Source organism: Hemiscyllium ocellatum, chromosome 34 (genome assembly GCF_020745735.1).
Source record: "Hemiscyllium ocellatum isolate sHemOce1 chromosome 34, sHemOce1.pat.X.cur, whole genome shotgun sequence".
Classification (NCBI taxonomy): domain Eukaryota; kingdom Metazoa; phylum Chordata; class Chondrichthyes; order Orectolobiformes; family Hemiscylliidae; genus Hemiscyllium; species Hemiscyllium ocellatum.
The window spans coordinates 10,208,144-10,232,199 of record NC_083434.1 but is presented as its reverse complement, the minus strand read 5'-3'; the positions used below and the strand labels follow the sequence as shown (position 1 = coordinate 10,232,199).

Here is a 24,056-nt window from a genome sequence, read left to right as displayed (position 1 = left end):
CAGTCGTTCCATGTCTTTCGATACCTTATTATATAATGAGTGATAAAGAGTACTGATCAAGGGTGGACCCATTGGCCATAGCACTCTTCTCTCCCTATTCGATTTGCAGGGACTGTCTAATAATGTGGTCTTCTTCTGTATATAATCTCGTATTTAGAAATACCGAAAAAAGTCTCCATTAGGCAGTCCAAACTTCTGGTTCAACTACTCAACAGACATCATAACTTCCCCATCTAACAGGTCCCCCAAGCAGGAGATACCTCTGGACCTCCAGGTTTTAAATATAGCATCTGTCTGCCCTGGCTGAAAACCCGATGCTCCCACTATAGGAGTATAAGGAGAGGTTTTTGTAGGTTACCCTCATCTTGCCGCATTATCCTCCAGGCTTTCATTGTATTTAATACAATAAGGGTTTTGCAATAGTCCATAATAGGTCTCATCTTATCTCAAAATAAAAGATTGATGAGGGGACACTTTGCTTGGGAGGTCTCAATGTTCAAAGTTTGGGAGAAGATTTGTAGCTCGGGTGCTCGTTGTTGTGGTTCTGTTCGCCGAGCTGCGAGTTTTTGTTGCAAACGTTTCGTCCCCTTTCTAGGTGACGTCCTCAGTGCTTGGGAGCCTCCTGTGAAGCGCTTCTGTCATGTTTCCTTCGGCATTTATAGTGACTTGTCTCTGCTGCTTCTGGCTGTCAGTTGCTATCTGCTGCAGTGGCCGGTATATAGGATCCAGGTCGATGTGTTTGTTGATAGAATCAGTGGATGAGTGCCATGCCTCTAGGAATTCCCTGGCTGTTCTCTGTTTGGCTTGCGCTATAATAGTAGTGTTGTCCCAGTCGAATTCATGTTGTTTGTCGTCTGTGTGTGTGGCTACTAAGGATAGCTGGTCGTGTCGTTTCGCGGCTAGTTGGTGTTTGTGGATGTGGGTTGTTAGCTGTCTTCTTGTTTGTCCTATGTAGTGTTTTGTGCAGTCCTTGCATGGGATTTTGTACACTATACCCAATAGTGTATTGGGTACAAATGGACCCAATATACTGGCCACTGCAGCGGACAGCAACTGACAACTGGAAGCGGCAGAGACAAGTCACTATAAATGCCGAAGGAAACATGACAGAAGCGCTTCACAGGAGGTTCCCAAGCACTGAGGATGTCACCTAGAAAGGGGACAAAACGTTTGCAACAAAAACTCCCAGCTTGGCGAACAGAACCACAACAACAGGTCTCAATGTCTAACCAAATTGATTGTGGGTCACAAGAGACCCAATCAGCTACATAGCATAATGAAGAGCTCAACTGATACCTCCTAAAGTTTGGAAAGTCCAGCCTTCCTCTTGCTTGTGGAAGCTGCAGCTTCTCTAATTTGATAAGAGGCCGCCTATGATTCCAAATAAAGGAACCAAGCCAGCCGTGTAGTTTACGCAATGCCAGTCTCGGCAACATCAGAGGGAGCATTCTCATAGGATATAGGAGACGAGGCAGAATATTCATTTTTACTAGAGCTACTCCACCTAACCAGGATATTGGGAGATCTCCGCAGTGTTGAAGGTCCTGCCTTATTTTCTCTAGTAGGTGCACAAAATTGGTTTTGTACAGCTGGCCAAATACTGGGTTGATATGTATAGAAAACCCTCCAGTGACCACTGAAAGGGAAAGCAAGATCTGTCTGATAAATTGGACATATTGGCGAGACCACCCAATGGCATGGCCTCTGATTTCATAAAATTGATTTTATAGCCTGAGAACATACTAAATAGATTGATTACTTGAATTAGGCAGGGCACGGATATCAAAGGATAACTTAAGAAAAGGAGGACATCATCTGCATAAAGAGTGATTTTATGTTCACCCGAACCAACCCTCGGAGCCGCTATGTTAGAGTCGGTTCGTAAAGCTTCCGCTAGTGGTTTGATTACTAGTGTGAATAGTAACAGAGAGGACATCCCTGGTGACAGCCCCTACCAACACTGAAGCTATTCGAACCTAAACCATTGGTGATCACAGCTGCTTTGGGGTCATTGTATAATATTGAGACACATTTAGAAAATACCTCTCCGACACCAAACCTTTCCAGTGTGTAAAAAAGATATGATCATTCTACCTGATCAGATGCCTTCTCTGCATCCAAGGAGACAACTAGCCCCGGTATTCTTCCCTGTTGACAGATTTGTATCATATTTAAGACTCTATAGTGTATTATTTAACAGAGATCGACAAAGTAATTAGAGTGGGAGGGCAGAATATATAGCATCCTCCACTTCATACATTCAAGATATTCCTGATTCAAAGTATAGTCATTGAGAAAAAAGACCCTGTATGAATAATTTGATCAAGGGAAATGGAAATGATCAAAACAGCCATGGACATCTATTTCGAACCCAATGACTTCCACAGCTACCTTGACTACATCTCCTTCCCTTCCCCTATAAAATGTACGATCCCTTACTCCTGATTCCTCTGCCTCTGCCGTATCTGGTGCCAGGAAGTGCAATTCCATTCCATGACATCCCAGGTATCCTCCTATTTCAGGGACCACAAATTGCCCTCACATTTTATCAACAATGCCCTCCAGCACATCTCCACTACTTCCTGCACCTCCGCCGTCAAACACCACCCCTCCAACTGCAACCAGGATAGAACACCCCTCGCCCTCACTTTATACAACCTCATTAATCTTTGGATATAGTGCATCATCCTCCGTTATTTCCACCAACTAAAGTCAGACCCCACCACCAAAGATATATTTCCCTCCCCACTCCTATCCACAGAGACCATTCCCTCTGGGACTCCCTTGTTAGGTCCATGGCCCCCACCAACTCACCCTCCACACCCGGCACCTTCCCTTGCTGCCACATGCAGTGTCAGCCCTGCATCCCCACTTCCCCTGTCATCTCTGTCCATTCAAAGGATCTTTTCACATCTGGCAGAGATATTCATGCATATCCACCCACCTCATCTGATCTACTGCATCCATTGCTCTCACATGGTCTCCTCTATATCGAGGAGACAGGACGCCAACTTGTGGAATGTTTTAGGGAACATCCTGGGACACATGCACCAAACAACCCTATCACTCTCTGGCTGACCATTTCAACTCCCCCTCCTACTTCCCCAAGGACATGCAAGTCCTGGGTATTCTACACTGCCAAATCAAAGCCACCAACTGGAGGAAGAACACCTCATCCTCTGCCTTGGGACCCTTCAACCACACAGCATCAACATCGACTTCACTCATTGCCACATCTCTCTTCTCCCTTGCCTCATCCTAGAATCATCGAGGAGAAAGTGAGGTCTGCAGATGCTGGAGATCAGAGCTGAAAATGTGTTGCTGGAAAGGCACCGCAGGTCAGGCAGCATCCAAGGAACAGGAAATTCGACGTTTCGGGCATAAGCCCTTCATCAGGAAACTTCATAATTTCCTGATGAAGGACTTATGCCCAAAATGTCGAATTTCCTGTTCCTTGGATGCTGCCTGACCTGCAGTGCTTTTCCAGCAACACATTTTCAGCTCATCCTAGAATCAACCCTCCAACTTGGCACCACCCTCTTGACCTGTCCTATCCATCTATCTTCCTTCTCACCTATCTGCTCCACCCTCCACACCGACTATCAGAATTACCCCCCACCTGCCTTCCCACCTATGTTCCCCCCAGACTCATCCCTATCCCTCTATTTATTTCTCATCCCCTTCCCTTCATCACATTCTTGATGACGGGCTTATGACCGAAACATCAACTCTCCTGCTCCTCAGATGCTACTTGACCTGCTGTCATTTTCCAGCGCCACCTTTTTGACTCAGACATATGGTTCCCCATGGCTCAACAGGAATAGCCACTAAACTGTGGAGAGAGGGGCTAGAATTGTAAGTTAAGGTTGCTAAATTCAGCAATAAAATGGAAAGAACAGCAGACGCTGCATATTAGAAACAAAAACATAAGTTGCTGAAAAGCACCAGACCTGTGAAGGAAAATCAGTATCAACTGAGGAAAGGTCACAGAGTCATAGAGCTGTAAAGATGTATAGCACGGAAACAGACCCTTCAGTCCAACTCGTTCATGCCAACCAGATATTCTAACCTAATTTAGTCCCATTTTCCAGCACTCGGCCCATATCCCTCTCAACCCTTCCTATTCATATACCCATCCAGATGCCGGTTGAAATTGTACCAGCCTCCACCACCTCCTCTGGCAGCGCATTCCATACATGTACCACTCTCTGCGTAAAAAAGTTGACCCTTTGGTCCTTTTAAAACTTTTCCCCTAACACCTGAAACCTATGCCCTCTAGTTCTGGACTCCCCACCCCATGGAAAAGACTTTGTCTATTTACCCTATCCATGCCTCTCATGATTCTATAAACCAATAAACTCACATTTATCTAAATTAAACTCCACCTGCATTCCTTAGCCTATTGGTCCATCTGATCAAGATCCAGTTGTACTCTGAGGTAACCTTCTTTGCTGTCCACTACACTTCCAATTTTGGTGTCATCACCAGGGTCACAGGACCCAAAACATGAACTCCAATTTCTCTTCACAGATGCTGACAGACCTGCTGAGGTTTTCCAGTAACTTCTGTTTTTGTAGCTAAGTTCAGCCATGGTTTACAATTCAAATTATGATCCACTACCTGGTATACAGAATTAGTTTCGGATGGGGACATGTTAGGACTTTGACGTAGTCGTCACTTGAACATATTGAGACTGCCAAAATGAACAACTGATGCCTTCAGAAAGGGAATAGAAAAAAAAATCTGAAGATGAAAACTGGCCCATTTGTACAAACTAGCACAGATCCAGGAATGTGGTAATTTACAATTTGATTAATGGTGTTTTGATCTTGTGTAAACAGCTGTATTGTCATAAAAGAAGAAATAAGGCAATGCAATATTATGTTGTTGCTACAGTAACAGTGGAACTGCTGCAACACAATGGCTGAAAGAGCATGTACTTAATAATAAGTAGAACAGTTACTGACATTAAATTAATTTGTTATGGTCAGCCAGATATCTAACAAGTGAAAGCCCATTCATTCCCTTGCTTAAGAACTTAAAAACAAGTAAGAAAGAAATTTGCATCTCCTGTAATGGTTTCATTAAGCAGCCAACACTCTAGATTAGATTACTTACAGTGTGGAAATAGGCCCTTTGGCCCAACAAGTCCACACCGACCCACTGAAGCGCAACCCACCCATACCCCTGCATTTACCCAACACCACGGGCAATTTATCCTGGCCAATTCACCTAACCTGCACATCTTTGGACTGTGGGAGGAAACCAGAGCACCCGGAGGAAACCCACGCAGACAATGTGCAAACTCCACACAGTCAGTCGCCTGAGTCAGGAATTGAACCCGGTTCTCCGGCGCTGTGAGGCAGCAGTGCTAACCACTTGTGCCACCGTGCCGCCCAATGTAGAAATATATCCCACTAACCCAGGGCTCTAAATCAGCAGAACCAAGAGTTAGGAACCCCCAAGCACTTGGGTATTGCTGAAATTTAACTCGCTGAAAATAAACATGCAACATTCTGAAGGTACTTCTTGATACTCATCCAGGATAGGCTGATTCCAAGTACTAAGACATTGATTTGCAGGCTCAAAGAATATAATCCATTTAGAAACAAGATTGGCTGGTTAATCATCATAAGCACATGAGTGTACTGACAGCCATAAATTTTGGATTAGTGAGTTTGACATGCATGTCTTTTTTGTTACTGAATTCCCTTGGGGCACAATTAGACCACTGCTATTAAACCTTTTAAACACATATGTTCAGTCTTAAAACTACTTTTTCTACAATGTTATTGCAAAATTTGACAGAACAATATCAAAAAGCATAGAGAAACAAATCAGAATACACCATAGTAATTAAGCCTACTCCATTTTAATCTTGTTCCCTTCGTAAAGATCTGTGTCTAACTACAGTTTAAGCATACATAGGTATGATTATACAGTAAGTTCAGGTACTCAGTCCGCAAATCAAATCCAAAATAATTTTCCTGTTAAAAGCCTTTATGTAATGCTGCATGAACCATTATAGGTAAACAGTATCATATTAGTGGCCTCTGTAAATCAATATCACGTGGCGAATTATTAAGTTACAGTTATATGGCATAAATAGCAGACTGAGACATTCAGAAATACACTTTCATTTAATTATATAAATACCATAAAAATTATTACACTTGTGAGTACATTCATAGTGTAAATAATGTTGCAGAGGTATTTATAATACCTCAAGTTTAATAAGCTCAGTAATTTTACATATGTAAAGCAGTCCTATGATAGAGGTTATTCCATCAATGTAGCACCATGCTCCATGGACAAAGGAGAAACTTAACAACATACCATTATAATACTTATTTTTGGACCACTTCAAAACAACACACATATTACCAACTGACCTCGTAGAAATAAGCAGTTCACGTGCAAATAGAAATAACCTGTGCCATTGCTCATTGTAAAGTGGAAGGATACTAAGTTCAACAGGTCCCATTGCACATAGCTACTATAAAATATGGGATAAAGTTTATAAGTGGTAGGCAGGATTGACTTATCTGAGGCTAAGTGGCATGGTGGGCCCAGTAAGCCAGTCAGAACTCTCAGTGGGGACAGGGTAAGATTTTCCACACAATCATGTTCTTCGCAGCTCATTACATGTACAGGCATGTATAAAACACCACATTTTAAGGTCAGCAAGTTCAGAAGCCCATGGGGACCTTCCTTGGGGATTAACATTTAAAACACAGATAGAAGTTCATTCTCTCTAACCCAGGATCATCACTCAACTGCTGGAGAGTTCAGAGACCACGCAAAAAGTAGTACACCACATTTTAGCAACACCTGTCCAGAGGCTCTCCAGAAAGTTAGCGGGGAGAAAAGGGAGGATATTTTCCCTAATCACAGCAGCAAGATACCATTTCAACTGATGAAGGCAACCTGGACAGAGGAAGCTGAGGAGGTCAGTACCCATGGAAACCCCAAAGAACCTGGCTCCAGTGCTGCAGGAGGCTGAACGATCTGTTGCAGTTAGCCAGGGTATGTACCATTGACTAATCAATAGTTTATGCTCTTATGAATGTGAGTAAGCTCTGTAAGCTAAAGATTTAGTAGTATTGGCACCTTTCACACATCGACCAGAGTTCATACTTAACACATTAAAGGAGTTTTAAAAAACTTAGCAGCTCACATACTATCATGACCTTTCATCAAAACCGGAGAACGTACAAACCTGACTACGTTTCAAGGACACAAGCACAAAATGTGACCTTTTGAGTTCAGGCATAGTGATGTCAGCCAGTAACTGCCTCACTTGGGCAGGCTTGTTGGCCCAGTCAGGCTTCACTCCCAGCTTTTAGCAATGACAAGCTGCTAAATGTTTCAGTTCCTTTAATGTATTAAGTTTCAACTCTGGCAGACATGTGAGAGGTAGTACCACTGCATTTGACTGAGAATTTTCATGAGCTGATCAGCTTTGAGAGGATTTACACTTAACACTGTAAGTTTTTGAGAAAAGAAACTCCTTGGTTGTGAAGTAGCCAAGTAACAGATATTTAGAACCCCTTTAGTGCAGAAAGAAGACATTTGGCCCATAGAGTTTGAAGACCAAAGTTCTTCTCATGAAGTTTGAGACAATCAAGGTTTTTTTTTAACTGAGATGTATAGAAATATATCCTTGTTTTAGACAGACAAACCTAAACTGGGTGGGATTCTCTAGGTGTGGTCTCGCCATCTTCCTGTACAGCTACAGTTAGACTTTGGGTAAATGGTAGTGTAGTGTTATATCATTGGACAAGTAATCTGTGGCCCAGGTTATTGCTTTGGAGTTAGGAGTTCAAGTCCCACTATGACAGTGAGTGGAACTTTGGACCAATTAATAAATTTGAAGTACAAAGCTAGTTTCAGGAATGGTGATTATGAAGTCATAATTGATTGTTGTTAAAAGGACATTCACTCATGCCCTTAAGGGATGGAAATCTGCTCCACCTACTCCTACAATTGGCCTGGCCTACATGGTTGTGAGTCCAGATCTATAGCAATCTGGTTAACTCTTATCTGACCTCTGAAATGTTCGAGTCAGCTACTCAGTTCAAAGGCAATTAAGAATGGATAACAAATCCTGACCTTGCTAAAATCCATGAAAGATTAAAACTTCCATATCCTATCCTCCTGCAATAAAAGCCAACATTGGATTTGCCTTCTCAATTACTGGCCGAATCTATGTCGGCTGCTTATATCAGCACCTCAATTAAATAGTACTTAAATTTCCTTTGCTTCCCACCAAAGTTGACAACTTCACAACTTTTCTAACATGATACTCTAGCCACCAAATGAAGCATCTTGAGCAAGTTATTGTTTATCTGTCATTCTTTTCCCAGCAACTAGAACTTTTAAGTTGAAAAAAATTATAAACTAAATCATGTGTTAAATATTTGCATATTTGACAGTAACAAGATTAATTTATCAACTGAATTCTTTTTGTATCTCTTAATGCCTTAATTAAAATTTTAATCTCAGAATTTCAGCTTCCCCTCAAAGTATAGACATAGACTAACTAATACGATTTTTAACTGTGAGCCGAGTAAGCACGTTAAACATGTACAATTAACCTAATTTCTTAGGAAGCATTAGTGCTATTCAGTAAGGTATATTTGTTACTTCTATATTGATTATATGCAGATTATGGGCAATAATTGGGGTTTCACTGAAACCCTATAAAGAGACAATTATTAAAACTTCAGTGTGGTTGAATGAGTTTGATTAAATGTGATCTAACAATTTTTTACAGAGTGAAATATTACCAACTTAAAAGTACCAAATGCAATTTTAGGCATCATATTATATTAAAAAAGGCATTGGAAATAGTGCAAAGAAAATTCACAAGGCCAGTACCAGAAATGTATACCAGAGAGGTCTGATTGTCTTAAATGGCTAGCATGAGGTTCAGATTAAAGCCAAAAGCATGTGTATGATTCAGCTAAGGTAGAATGTAAAGATAATGTTAAACCACCAATTAGAAAAACTTCCAGGAATTTCTGAGGAAGAAGCATCAGAAGACATTAAGTCAAGGTCATGCCTTTGAGTAGGGCACACATGTCATGATGTGACATAAGAAACACTTCAACCCCATGACATCAATGTGGATTTCACCAGTTTCCTCATTTCCCCTTCCCCCACCTCACTCCAGCTCCAGCCTTCCAGCTCAGCATTGCCCTCATGACCTGTCCTACCTGCCTATCTTCCTTTCCACATATTCACTCCACCCTCCTCTCTGACCTATCACCTTCATCCCCACCCCCATTCACCCATTTTACTCTTTGCTTCCTTCTCCCACCCTCCTCTCTGACCTATCACCTCCATCCCCACCCATATTCACCTATTGTACTCTATGCTACTTTCTCCACACCCCCAACCCCCTCTCATTTATCTCTCCACTCTGCAGGCATCCTGCCTCTATTCCTGATGAAGGGCTTTTGCCCGAAACATCGATTTTCCTGCTCCTCGGATGCTGCCTGACCTGCTGTGCTTTTCCAGCACTACTCTAATCTAGACTAAGAAAAGAATGAACAGCCCCTGTCTCTTTTCTCTTGAAAACTGGCTTTGGGGTGAACTCATAGAGGGTCTTGAAAACTGTATTTTAACCTTTTAATAAGTGCATGGAAAGTGAATGTGTTCACTTCCCTGGAAGAGCATATTTAGAGACCATCTATATAAGATAGTTCAAAAATCTAATAGAGAATTTAAAAGAAACATCTTTCCACAGAAAATGGTGATAATGTGGAACTCACCAGCACAAAGTATGAGTGAAGTTAATAGTGCAGAAGGAGTCAAGAGGACATGTGAGGGAGAAAGATGTATAAGCTGGAATGGAGATCAGAAAGCTATATACCTGAAACACCAAGGGAGTTTTACAACTCGGAAAAGTCTAAATAATATTGCTTTTCAAAGAAATGAAACTGTTATTTTGAGACCAAGTGGCTCTAGGAGTCTTTGGGATAAGGAAAATCTGCTTGACAACAGCTATCAGATTGGTCGAGCTGAAGTTAGATTAGATTAGATTACTTACAGTGTGGAAAAACCGAAAGAATCGTGGATGCTGCAAATCAGAAACAAAAACAGAAATTGCTGGGAAAGCTCAGCAGGTCTGAGGAAGGGTCAGTGGATCTGAAACATTAACTCTGATCTCTGAGCTGAAGTTTGTTAGTGCAGAGCAGTCAGAGACTCCAGAGCCAGCAAACTCAAAACATCCCTCTCTACAATCTTTCACTGTGAGTGAAAAGGCAGATAAACCAAGAAACTTAAAGGAAGAAATTCAAACACAAACAAGAGACAAACACAACAATTATCAAAGTGAAGAATAACAACTGCTTTACAGACAACAGCGAGTCAATATTGCTAAAAGCAAAAGACACTTTGAGAGACATTGTAACCCACCCTTGAGATTTGGTCATTTGATCTTCTGCATTTTGTTTTCTCTGTCCATATTTTCCACCAATAATATTTTAGATTAGATTACTTACAGTGTGGAAACAGGCCCTTCGGCCCAACAAGGTTACACTGACTCGCAACCCACCCACCTTTACCTAACACTACGGGCAATTCACCTAACCTGCACATTTTTGAATATGGGAGGAAACCAGAGCACCCGGAGGAAATCCACGCAGACACGGGGAGAATGTGCAAACTCCACACAGTCTGATTCAGGAATTGAACCCAGGTCTCTGGCGCTGTGAGGCAGCAGTGCTAACCACTGTGCCACCTACTTTTTTTTGTGCCAAACCATCTGACCTTTGTCTGTTTCATTCATGAATGAAGATGTATGTAATTGGGGATTTAAAGGGCTATAGTTTAAGTTCTATAGTGATAGATTGGTAATCCTTTCTTATCTCTGTCAATGGTTAAAATTAAATATGTTTATAATAAAGTTTTTTTTTGGTAATGATAAAACCTGGTGTAAGTTGCTTTTATACTGAATAGCAGTCAGTCAGAAAAAATTGATCATCTTGGCGGTTTGGATAGAATTTTACATATTTCTTAACTACTTGGGGAACAGTGAGGCTCAATTATCATTGTACTCTTCCCAGTTACGTCATGCCAAGCGTTGTGCTAATATATTGAGATAAGACTGATAATGCGAGGCTGGAAACCCTTATAAACATCAGTATGTTCTGGTTTGCCGAATAATCTGCCATATATCCCATGTGAACTTACAACTAAATAAGGATAAACATTCCAGGGAGACCATTCTCTCTGTGAACTCCCTCATCAGATCCACGCCACCCACCAGCCCCCCACCCCACCACCCCACCCCAACCCTGTACCTTCCCCTGTCACTGCAGGAAATGCAAAACCTGTGCCAACACATCCCCCTTCACCTCTGTCCAAGGCCCCAAAGGATCTTTCCACATCCGACAAAAATTTACCTGCACAGTATCTACTGTATCTGTTGCACCCGATGTGGTCCCCTCTATATCGGGGAGACAGGACGCCAACTTGTGGATTGTTTCAGACAACATCTCTAGGACACCTGCACCAACCAACCCTATGTGGCTGAATATCTTAACTCCATCTCACACTCCACAAAGGACATGCAGGTCATTGGCCTCCTCCATTGCCAAACCCTTACCATCCGACACCTGGAGGAAAAACACCTCATCTTCCCCCTTGGGACCCTGCAACCACACAGCACCAATATGGATTTTACAAGTTTCTCCATTTCCCCCCTCCCCACCTGATCCCAGTCTCAAGCCTCTAACTCAGCACTGCCCCCTTAACCAGTCCTACCCATCTATCTTCCTTCTATCCCATCCATCCGCACCACCCTCCCCACTTCCACCCACAGCTTCAACTACCTATCACATTCCCAGCTATCTTCCCCCCAGCCCCACCCCCTTCCCATTTATCTCTCACTCCCCCGGCCTACAAGTCTCATTCCTGATGAAGGGCTTATGCCTGAAATGTAGATTCTTCCAATCCTTGGATGCTGCCTGACCTGCTGTGCTTTTCCAGCACTACACTCTCGACTCTGATCTCCAGCATCTACAGTCCTCACTTTCTCCTAAGGATTTTCTACAGTACTGTTCTTCACAACTGGCTCAGTTCGAATATATTGGGAAATATCTTTCTTGGGCTGTACTTTCTCAAGAAAGTCTCGTCAACCTGATAAGGATAGAAACACTTCACTTGAGGTAAAATTTATATTGTACTTTCTTTTAAAATTGAGACAGTAATACGTGAATATCAAATAATGAAATTATTTAATTATTTTATCTAGGATGTGGATGTTGCTAGTTGGCTAGGCCAGAATTTTTGCCATAACTGTCCTTGAGAAGGAGATCTGGAGCTGCCATTTTGGATGCCTGCTGTCTTTGGGAAATAGGTACACCCACAATGCTCTTAGGGAGGACATTTCTGGATTTTGACCCAGTAACAGTGAAGGAAAGGCAATAAAATTCCAAATCAGGATGGTGTGTGGCTTTGAGGAAAGATTGCTGATAGTGCTGTTCACATGGGTCTGCTGCCCCTTGTTCTTTTTATCTTGGGTTCTTGAAACATTAGAAAGTATATTTAAGCAAGACTAATCCATGAGGAGAAGGGCGAGAGAGGAAATCAGACAGCAAATGTCATTCTTCATTTCAATTTTGCAAAAGAAGATTCAACTACAGACGAACAAAATACCTCACCAATGGCTTGTTAGCAGTTGGAAAATCTTAATACAAACATTTCCACCCTTGAGACTGACAATATGATGTGACTGAGGGAGAGGGAAAAACATTAGAAGAAAGGCAGGCAAACAGCTTATTCTGTCCTAGATTGAATTTTATAAACAAATAAAACTTCTATAAGGATCGTGGGAGGAGTGAAAAGTTGAGAGTGCCAGGTCCTAACCTTTCTTCATAGGGATGGGGCAGGGAGCAGTGAAAGAGGATGGAGGGTTAACGGTGATTTGAGCGAGAATGGAGCAAAGGGAAGTTCAACATCTGCTTAAATTGCAATGTAGTAGGGTTATGTGGCAATGAAAGAGAATGGGCACAGGCAAGGTGCAATGGATTTGGAACAAAGGAATGTGAGAAAACATGAGCAATTGAGGGAGGGATGGGAAGGGAGCTGCTGAGTGGCAATTGTTTTTTTTTGCAGGTTCTACTCCAATGCTGTGGTTCCTTTCATGCCAAGCCATATACTGCAGTATGTCTCAATTGAGGGGAAAGAAGAAAACAGAGAAGTGGCGGAGGGAAACTGAAAACTAGGCTTTTGTGGAAAGGGAGAAGCAAAGAGGAGGAAAACAGAAAAGCAGAAGAGGCAAGATGAACAAGAAGACAGTCTTCAGAGAAAAGGAAGAGCAACGTATTCTTTGACTCAAAAAAACCATGGAAATCAACAGGATTATATATAATAGAGACCAACTCTCTTAAATATAATAAATTGCACCTACCATTTTAATTGTATAAATTATTATGAGTGTTAGTGTCATGTCATGCTTTTGGGAGACCCAATGTTATAACCTAAGAGTGGTTTAGTGATTTGTGACTTTTTTCAGTCATATTCACTCATAATAAATACTTGTAACAGCTACAGATTATTAAGTGTCACTAAAGCTATCTCTTGTCACAATTGTGTAGTATAAGCAGACCTAACATTATGAAAGGTGGTAATCTTTTCCCTTTAACATTTTTGTGAATTTTGTGTTCATCAAATTGAGAAATATTAGTATTGTGAGGCCCCATGCCCAGATGATCTGCTAATGCAGATTCTACTCTACCATTGTGTATCTTTCCTATCCCAACAGAACTCCCAACTGCTGAGTAGCTATGTATTGTAGGATTATTTTGTGCTGTTGGACACATGGATTTTGGAAACTGTATTTTAGATACCTTGGAGGCAGAAAAATCTTTTATCACATCTGTTTGGGTAGGACTTGAAAACAGGATTCTGAGATAAAGACCAATGGTTAACACAATTTGCCACTAAATCAAAAGTTAGTGAGTTTATTTCTCTATTATATGGTATAAACAAATATCAAACAGCTTTTGTAATGCATATTGATTCACTGTAATCTTAGCTGAAAATGTGTTGCTGGAAAAGCGCAGCAGGTCAGGCTGCATCCAAGGAACAGGAAATTCGACGTTTCGGGCATAACCCTTCATCAGGAATTATGCCCGAAATGTTGAATTTCCTGTTCCTTGGATGCTGCCTGACCTGCTGCGCTTTTCCAGCAACACATTTTCAGCTCTGATCTCCAGCATCTGCAGACCTCACTTTCTCCTCACTGTAATCTTACAACTGTTAAGTTACAGATATTGCCATTGTGTTATATCTCAATGATTTTTTGTTGATTTTTAATACATTAGCTCTAAACTTCACCTTCTAACAAATCAATACTTAGCTTTTCTCATTGTTCAATGATACGACATTGAGGAGCAACTTCCTTGACCATGGTAAAATCTAATTCAGTATTTTATCAAGATAGATGCCTGATAGTACAAAACTTAAGTACTGCTAAAGGAGACACCAAAGCTGTTTGCACTCATCAGGACATATGCACGAATATCAATGTAGAAGGGACACAATCTGACAGGTGGACTCTGACTGGTAGAGGCATTCTTTATGATTTCTACTGCAAGCCTATCTTCACCATCAATCCACACCTTGAGATTGCCATAGTTCCATTTTAAAAAATTCATTCATGGGATGAGGGCCTTGCCTGGCTAGACCAGCATTTATTGCCTATCGGGCAATTAAGGGTCAACTAGATTGCTGTGGGTCTGGAGTCACATGAAGGCCAGATCAGGTAAGGATGTCAGTTTCCTTCCCTAAATGACATTAGTGAGCCAGATCCAACAATCAATGGAATCATGGTCACTATTAGACTCTTAATTCCAGATTTTTTTATTGCATTCAAATTCTACCATGGCAGGATTGAAACCTGGATCCCAGAATATTATCTGGGTCTCTAGATTAACAACCCAGTGATAATTCAACTAGGCCCTTGCCTCCTCCTTACATTCAGATTAACCTTATCCACAACCTTGCAAATAGTGTTTGAACAATTTGCTTACTGTGTAAGCTTGATGTTGAATTAGGTCACATAAGAGACATCCTACAAGGTAATTACTACCCTAGTTAGATCTTTTCTTACTATATAAGAACAGGCCTAAGCCTGCTACTTGTGGTCCTGAAAAGTGCCCTGTCTATAGCATTACCTTGGAAGGACAAGGCATTACAAAACGTTGAGCAACAGGTATGCTGCTGTCAGATTGCTGCTGTCAAGGTGAAAAAGATGTTCTATCTATTAAACAAATAAATAATATTCCATATGAAGTGCAATGCTGGTATAATGCTAGATATAAAGCTTGCACATCCCAAAGATTGGTGGATTCTATCAAACAGCATACTCATTTGGCTGGTCATAACAAGTTCCTGTGTCTGACCAGCCATTGCTTGCAAAACACAAAAGACAGTGTCTAACATTAAATGGGAATTCCATGATTTGGTATATTATGCAAAATAATCCTAAATGCATCAAGAATTACACTGACAAGCAAGTTATGACATCAGTTAGGCTCATGGTGCAAAGGCCTTGCACACACTAGAAGCTTAGACAAAATCTTCTTGCTTGAAGACACAGGAAGAACATTTACACACACATTGCCTGTTTCAACTTCACAAAATCGGTGAGAGCCATTTTCTGGTTCATTTCCCAAGTGATGCTTGGACCGATCAGAGTCAATTTGCCTGATTTAAATTTAAACAAAGCTGTCAGACATCATCTAATGTATTTTTGGCAACAATGCTTCCAACAATCAGAGTCTACCTGCCAAAGAATCAGCACTTCTTCTCAAAATATCTCTTTGTATTGGTATTCTTGTGAATGTCCTGATGAATGGGAGATGAAAAGCTTAGACAAAATATGTCATTTTCGGCAATATATAAGTAAGACTCAACAACAAAGAACGCTTGTTCCGTGAATAAATGTTGGCTCCACTTATTATCTCCCTCACACCCCACAGCACCCCCACACCCCAAAAGTACCTCCAACCAAGAGGGCTAGAAGAAGAAAATTACTATCCAGGAAGTACCTGATCTTGGAGAGTTTTTGGCTGGGTAAGAAAGTCACAGAATTAAAAATATCAATGAAAACGTCTTTTTAATATTTCCTGTAAAACAGAAAACAGTCTCTAAAATTTCCATTTTATTTAACACGATACTGGTCATTTAAGTACATATGCAGAGTACTTTTTTCTAATAATGAGAGTTATGTGGTGCAGCCACTGTAATTTATTTACTAACATACATCTGCATATCTCTGCTTACAATATGTATCAAAGCTGAAGATGAAATTGGTAATAGAAGGCCATGAATTTAAAATACAGTGGGCGAAGAAGAAAAAATTCTAAATCAAAAATGTGCCAACCATTGGATTATGATATCTCCTCCCCACATATTTCATAAATCCTCAGTGGATTCATGAGGGATAGTGGTTATGCAACTGAAGAATAATCTCAATCTAAGTATATTTTTGGAGCGATTAAAAGTTTTCATTTTGAACTATAATAGAACTTGGAATCCCTACAGTGTGGAAACAGGCTCTTCGACCCAGCAAATCCACACCAAGTCCGAAGAGTAATCCATTCCCTTATTTCTCTACATTTCTTTTGACTAATGCAGCTAATGATATGAGCAATTTAACATGGCCAAATCACCTAACCTGCACATCTTTGGACAGTGGGAGGAAATCGAAGCACCCGGAGGAAGCCCACGCAGACACGGGGAGAATGTGCAAACTCCACACAGACAGTTGCCCGAGGCTGGAATCAAAACCAGGTCCCTGGTATTGTGAGGCTGCACTGCTAACCACTGAGCCACTGTACCACCCTTACATCTTACAGTTAGAGACAACTGTAACCTGGACAGATATCCCACAAGTTTGACCACTTTGCTTGCGAAGATCATTGACAGATTTCAAGAATCCATTCAGGTCTAATTTGGAGATAAACCAAAGTTCAAATTTTTGTAAGTCTACAGATGGGAAAAAAAACAGCAGTTTATAGTAACACATTAATTTCCACTAGTTTTACAAACACCAAGGACTTGTCTTCCGTCAGTGGTAATAACTGTGAGACACTCCTTTATTACCATATCCAGTAGCGATCTAAAAGTTCCTGCTGAATGTACTTTTTTCAACTATTGGGAATCTTCATTGATATATAATGATTTAAATTCAAAAGAAAATAGGTTTGAATTGGCAAACTTATTGCAGTTGGCTGATTGTAAGCTTATCTCCTAGCAACAACTTTTGCTTTCAGAATGGATGTAACATTTTCTAACATTGGCATCTTTCTTGAGCTGAATGGAAATGAAAATCACAGCAACGCTGCCATCTTCCACCTTATTTACCATTTAGATAAATAGCACAAAGCATTTTCTTAGGCCCGTCTTGTTTATTTGATTACTGCATTAAGCAATCTTGGCCTAGCAGTGATAAAGGTTACATTGGGCAGGTGCTATATTTCACTCCAAGCTTAAAAATACCACGGATCGGTTTACAGAGCTCATGTATCGAGGTTGCTGATTTGAATGCTGCATTTCTTTAATCACTTCTGAAATAATAACTGCCATCTAAGTGTCACATTCTCTTTAGAATGGTACAATTCTCTTAATGGGCTCTTCCTTTTGTACTCATTCAACTAAAAAAGAGATTTGTACTTTAATCACGCAAATGGCAAAATCTACTTCTTCGAAATATAAAAAAACCTGAATTTATATAGAACCTTTAACAAAGTACAACATTACAATGAGTTTCAAAACAGCATTAATTTTGACCCAAAGAACATTAGGGCAGACTATCAATGTTTGTCAATAAGTGGTCAGCTTTCAGACGCATTTTGCAGGATAGAGAAATGTTTAAAATGGGAGCTCTTGGGCACATGACTAAAAGCAAGGCTGTCAGTGATGCAGAAAACAAAATAGGAGATCACTAGTCTTGATATCTTGGAGTGATTTTGACATGGATGATGAGGAATATCAATGAAAATATCTTTTAATATTATTATTTCCTATAGAAGAGAAAAGACAGCCTCTAAAATTTCTATCAGCATTTAACACAGCACTGATCATTTAAGTAGACATACAGAATATTGTTTTTTCTTGATCAGACAGTCATGTGCAGCAGCCACTGTAAACCAACAGTGCCACCTTTATATTTTCAGTATGATGACAACATTCAATGATACTGAAAAAAAAGTGAGAGAAGAAACTATAACAGCATGAGCCATCATTTTCCAATGTTCCTGAGACTCAAGAGCGGTGCCAGAGGATTGGAGACACACTTGTCCAAAAAAGTGCAAAGATAACACCACCAAATGCAGATCAATCAGTTTAAACTTGGTGGTGGGTAAGATTTTAGAAATGACAATTCAGAGCAAAATTAATAATCACTTGGCAAATATGGGTTAATTAAGGAAAGTCAGCATGAATTTCTTAAGGGAAAATTGTGTCAGCAAACTTGCTTTTAGTAAGGGTATTGATGTTAATGTGGTGCTCATGGACTTCAAAATGGCATTTAATACAGTTTGACATGATCAAGATTAGATTTTATTGAATTAAAGGGACATTAGGATAAAATTTGCTGAGTGATAGAAAATAGAATAGTAAAGACCAGTTGTTTTCCAGTCTGGATAAAGATTTACAGTGTTAAGATCCATGCTTTTCTCGATATATATTAATGACTGACATCTCAGTGTGATGGGCACAATTTCAAAATCTGCAGATCGAACTTAAAGTATTGTGAGCTGTCAGGATTATAGTATGGAATGTCAAAAGGACACAAATGGCTTGTAGAAAAGGTGAACAAGTGGTAAATGAAATTTGATGCAGAGACATTAGAGGTGATTAATTTTTGGCATGAAGAGTGCAAACAGACAATGTAAAATAAAGACTACAATTCTAAAGGTGATGCAGGAACAGAGGGACCAGGAAATTTAAACTTTTGAAATATCCAATTAAGCTAAAAAAACAAATTAAAATTTGTCAACTCCTTAAAGGGGCCCCATAACAAAAATCAAAAATTTGAGCAAAACTTAATTTTAAGGTAAAGTATCATTTTGGCAAAGATGTTGGACTCCAGACTCCTCGGTGCTCACTGCACAAAATGCCTCAAATGTGGCAGTTGACGTCCAATGCTACCATTCCAATTCCACCTGGGAGTGGATGGAACAATGTTTGAGCAAGTGGTCAGGTATAACATCCCTCTCCACAACCCACTGCCTAGGCCTGTTGATAACTACCCGGGCCAGAGAGGGTCCATGAGGAAGTCTTCTGAACTACCCACTCCCACTCTGTACCATAGATTAGAAGCATGTAGTTGAAGTGCAACCAGAAATTAAGTCGCAGCCTCTTAAAGAGTTAAGGGGGGGTTGGGGGGGGAGGCTGTGGGCTTGTGCAATGTGTATACACACAGAACACTGATTCCTCACAGCTGTCAAAAACACAAGTGGAAGCATTTAACTGGGTCAGGAGGTATATGTGTGTAAATCATTGAAGGTGGCAGGAAAGGTTGAGAGAGCTATTAGTAAAGTAGATGGCATCCTGGCTTTGTCAACAAGAATACAGAGTTAAAAGCAAGAAATTTATGTTAAACCTGCATAAACCTGGCTTCAACTGGAATATTCTAGGCAAACACTTTTAGGAAAATGTAAACACACTCCAGAAGGTGCAGAAACCACTCAGAAGAATGGATCCAGGGATAAGTAACTTCAATTACATCGAAAGATTGGAGATGTTGGAACTGTTTTGTTTGGATGATTGAAGACTGAAAGGGGATTTGACACAAATATTCAAAATCATAAAGGGTCAGGGCAGAGTAGATAGGGAGAAACTGTCCCCATTGATGGAAAACCTGAAGACCTAAGAGAGTTTATACAATCATGAGGGACATTGATAAGGCGAATAACAAAGGTCTTTTCCTTACGGTGGGTGGGTTCAAAACTAGGGAACATATTTATAAGGTGAGAGGAGAAAGATTTAAAAGGAAAACCTTTTTAACACAGAGGTTGTTCAAATGTGGACTGAACTGCCGGAGGAAGTGGTAGATATGTAGGTACAGAGAGAACATTTAAAAAACACTTGGACAAGTACATGATTAGAAAAGGTTTAGAGGGATATGGACCAAACACAGGCAAGTGGGACTTTCAGTATGGGACACTTGGTTGGCATAGAAGAGTTGGACTGAAGGATCTGTTTCCGTCCTGTATGACTCTGTGGGGGGAAAGCTAGCGGCTGAGTGTGTGGTGGATGTAGGTTTAAGACCTGAGAAGAGGGATGGAGTCAGATTCAAATGAGACTTTCAAAAGAAGATTGCATGATCATCCCAAAAGGGAAGACTTGCACTGCTAGAAGAGAAGACAAGTGAATGCTCCTTTTCGAACAATGTGCTTTTCCTCCCTTTGTCATCCAGACAGCCCTCCAATAGACTACGTTCATTCCCCGTTCCACTGCTCTAAACACCCCCCTTGTCCTCACCTACCACCCCACCAATCTCTGCATCCAACACATCATCCTTAAATACTTCCGCCAACTGCAACTAGACCCCACCACCAAGAACATCTTCCCCTCCCCACCCCTCTCTGCCTTCCACAAGGACTGTTATCTCTGACAATCCTTGGTTTGCGCCACCAACCCTTCCCAACCACCACCTCCCCCCACCCCCAAACCGAGGTTCCTTCCCTTCAACTGGAAATGATGCAAAACCTGCTGGCACACCAGCCCCCACCCCTCCATCCAGGGCCACAAACAGTCCTTCCAGGTGAGACTCTTCTAGTTTACTATATCAGGTGCTCCTGATGTGGGGTCTCCTCTACATCGGGGAGAGCTAACGTAAACTTAGGGCACGGTTCACTGAGCACTAGCTGGCCAGCCCTCCCAGTCACCACCCATTTCAATTCCCATTCCCACCCCCTTTCCGATATGACCATCTTTGGCCTCCTCCATTGCCACAATGAACCACACCGCAAATTGGAGGAACAACACCTCATCTTCCACCTGGGCAGCCTACAGCCCGGAGGATTCAACATGAGTTCTCCAATTTCAAATAACCACCCTTCCCATCCCCAGACTGTCTTCCCAGCCCCTCCCTCTCCCTTCCACCAACCGTTGACCAACCATGTCTTACCCTCTACCTGTCTTCACCCCTATCTCCATTTCACCACCCTGCTCCCACCATGTCTTTTATCTGCAGCTCCCCCATACACCCACCCCAGTCCTGAAGAAGGGTTACACCTGAAACATCGACTTCTCCACCTCCTGATGCTGCCTGCCTTGCTGTATTCTTCCATTCTCCTGCCTATCTACTTCAAAGACGCAGCACAGACAGGTCTAATAGGCTCTAATGTTTTGAATTCTGGATTAGTGGTGCTGGAAGAGCACAGCGGTTCAGGCAGCATCCGAGGAGCAGCAAAATCGACGTTTCGGGCAAAAGCCCTTCATCAGGAATAAAGGCAGAAAGCCTGAAATGTGGAGAGATAAGCTAGAGGAGGTGGGGGTGGGGAGAAAGTATCATAGAGTGCAATAGGTGAGTGGGGGAAGGGATGAAGGTGATAGGTCAGGGAGGAGAGGATGGAGTGGATAGGTGGAAAAGGAGATAGGCAGGTAGGCCAAGTCCGGACAAGTCATGGGGACAGTGCTGAGCTGGAAGTTTGGAACTAGGGTGAGGTGGGGGAAGCAAAAATGAGGAAACTGTTGAAGTCAACATTGATGGCCTGGGGTTGAAGTGTTCTGAGGCGGAAGGCGTTCTTCCTCCAGGCGTCTGGTGGTGAGGGAGTGGCAGTGAAGGAGGCCTAGGATCTCCATGTCCTCGGCAGAGTGGGAGGGGGAGTTGAAATGTTGGGCCACGGGGTGGTGTGGTTCATTAGTGCGGGTGTCCCGGAAATGCTCCCTAAAGCGCTCTGCTAGGAGGCGCCCAGTCTCCCCAATGTAGGGGAGACTGCATTGGGAGCAACGGATACAATAAATGATCTTAGTGGATGTGCAGGTAAAACTTTGATGGATGTGGAAGGCTCCTTTAGGGCCTTGGATAGAGGTGAGGGAGGAGGTGTGGGCGCAGGTTTTACAGTTCCTGCAGTGGCAGGGGAAGGTGCCAGGATAGGAGGGTGGGTTGTAGTGGGGCGTGGACCTGACCAGGTAGTCATGGAGGGAACGGTCTTTGCGGAAGGCGGAAAGGGGTGGGGAGGGAAATATATCCCTGGTGGTGGGATCTTTTTGAGGTGGCGGAAATGGTGGATGATTTGGTTTATGCGAAGGTTTGTAGGGTGGAAGGTGAGCACCAGGGGCATTCTGTCCTTGTTACGGTTGGAGGGGTGGGGTCTGAGGGTGGAGGTGCGGGATGTGGATGAGATGTGCTGGAGGGCATCTTTAACCACATGGGAAGGGAAATTGCAGTTTCTAAAGAAGGAGGCCATCTGGTGTGTTCTGTGGTGGAACTGGTCCTCCTGGGAGCAGATACAGCGGAGGCGGAGGAATTGGGAATAAGGGATGGCATTTTTGCAAGGCCCGAAATGACGATTTCGCTGTTCCTCCAATGCTGCCTGAACTGCTGTGCTCTTCCAGCACCACTAATCCAGAATCTGGTTTCCAGCATCTGCAGTTATTGTTTTTAACCTCTAATGTTTTGAAACCATTGAATGATTCCATGACGCTATCAGGGTGCTGACGCTGCAAGTCTAACTGTAGGTCGGTTTATGAAAATTAATGCAAGTCTTCCAAGATTCTTTATGCTTGTACCGAGTGGGCTGTCTTATATCGGAAGCTGGTGAGCATGCCTATGTTCTTGGTGTCTGGTGACCCACTGCTAAGTGCTTCTATCGCGGTAAGCTCAGAGGCATAACCAGACCAGGCAAAGCTGACACAGTCTTAGTGATCTTGACAAAACCCAAATACAAGTGGGCAAAATTAGACGCACTTGGTTGTTTCTATACTTCACCGCCAACAGCAAGATTGTAGGAAAGCTTGGGCAATTCACACCGTGAGTGAGCATGCAAACTTTTTCAAAGTATACCCAAGCGATTCACTGAAGTTCAAATAAATCCTTCAAATTGCAGAAAAGCTAGTCTCCGCCGAAGGATTTAAAATGCATCTAGTTGTAAATTGCTTGTTTCAACATTACAGGATGTAGACTCGAATATTATTTCGGGATATTTGATGTGTTATTACTGTTGATTAATATGAAGTTTATAAATGTTTTATAAATAAACATATATATAGTTCATAAATAAATACACTATATGTATATTACACACAATGTTGAGGAGGAGGTGGTCTCCCGCTGAGAGTATTTTAGATCCGCAGGCTATCACTTACACTTGGCAAACTTGTCTCTTGACGCTTTTGTTTTCGGCTGTTTCCCCCAGTCTAAATGCAGGGGCAAAGTGCAGACTCGCCGAATGCTTCAGGCTGGTGAGCAGCGTCACTCGATCCGGCTGTAATCGGACGCCTCCTTATTTATTTATCATCGCCAGATGCACATCGCATGTGCCTGAGAGGCGCAGTCTCATTTGTAGCCGAATTGTCCCGGTAATCGAAGCCAAGCTTCTGCGCGGTTTTACCGCCGGTTCCGTGTACGTACCGTCGGAGCTCATGTAGCGACCCGGAGCGCCGCCTCACGGCAGCCTGGCTCCCAGCCCCTCAACACAAACCCCTCAGTTATATCTTGTTGACATGCGTTCGACATTACACTGACGGTCTCCCTAGATTAGATTAGATTACTTACAGTGTGGAAACAGGCCATTCGGCCCAACAAGTCCACACCGACCCTGCGAAGCGTAACCCAACCATACCCCTATATATACCCCTTACCTAACACTACGGGCAATTTAGCATTCGCCTACAAATGACCCGCACATCTTTGGACTGTGGGAGGAAACCGGAGCACCCGGAGGAAACCCACGCAGACACGGGGAGAACGTGCAAACTCCACACAGTCAGTCACCTGAGGCGGGAATTAAACCCAGGTCCCTGGCGCTGTGAGGCAGCAGTGCTAACCACTGTGCCACCGTGCCGCCCTACATTACTGACATATA

The 24,056-nt window shown here is 42.2% G+C and overlaps 1 protein-coding gene across 1 annotated transcript in view; it reads right to left on the bottom strand.

The window, feature by feature from the left end:
- The window catches only part of rbm24a (RNA binding motif protein 24a), a 36,732-nt gene extending 13,259 nt beyond the window's left edge, over positions 1-23,473 (bottom strand). The window contains exons 1-2 of the mRNA XM_060849862.1: positions 23,338-23,473; positions 2,095-2,148 (exon numbers count right to left, since the gene is read on the bottom strand). The gene's annotated coding sequence lies outside the window, so the exon portion shown is untranslated. The remainder of the gene's footprint in view (positions 1-2,094; positions 2,149-23,337) is intronic.
- Positions 23,474-24,056: the final 583 nt, after the last annotated feature.